The sequence below is a fragment of the Conger conger genome, chromosome 12 (assembly GCF_963514075.1).
Source record: "Conger conger chromosome 12, fConCon1.1, whole genome shotgun sequence".
Lineage (NCBI taxonomy): Eukaryota > Metazoa > Chordata > Actinopteri > Anguilliformes > Congridae > Conger > Conger conger.
In genome coordinates this window covers 7,411,290-7,411,765 of record NC_083771.1, presented here as the reverse complement: position 1 = coordinate 7,411,765, position 476 = coordinate 7,411,290, and positions in this window count along the sequence as shown.

Genomic DNA, 476 nt, shown 5'->3' with positions numbered 1-476 from the left:
AAAGCACACTAGCCTGAGGGCAGAATTAGACCTCAATAGCTCGGCTGCAAATTTCAACCAGAAAAGGCAGCAAAATAAGCATCATGACACTGACATTTGGTGGCGGCATTCAACTTTTGACACTTTGATTGAAAACAACGGATTTTATGTTATTTTTTAAGTCTAATTCTCAGTACGTGCTTGAGCTCACCTCTCAAAGTCCGCTGTTATTAAAGTTATTCGCTGATGAAAATATGCAGGCTAAAGGTAATAATGGTATAATGGGTTTGGTCACTGCACCCTGGGGTGATAGACGCTAGTTGTTAATTTGAAGATGAACACTGTTTTATTGTGTTCGCTCTGACGTAGACATCAGATCTGAGGAGATTGAGAGGGCAATTTTAGTCAGGAAAAGGGCAGTCGCTCCACTTGCAGTAGAAAACAGGAGACGCCGCACAGATTTTTCCTTCCCCTCCAATGTGATTACAGTTGTCACA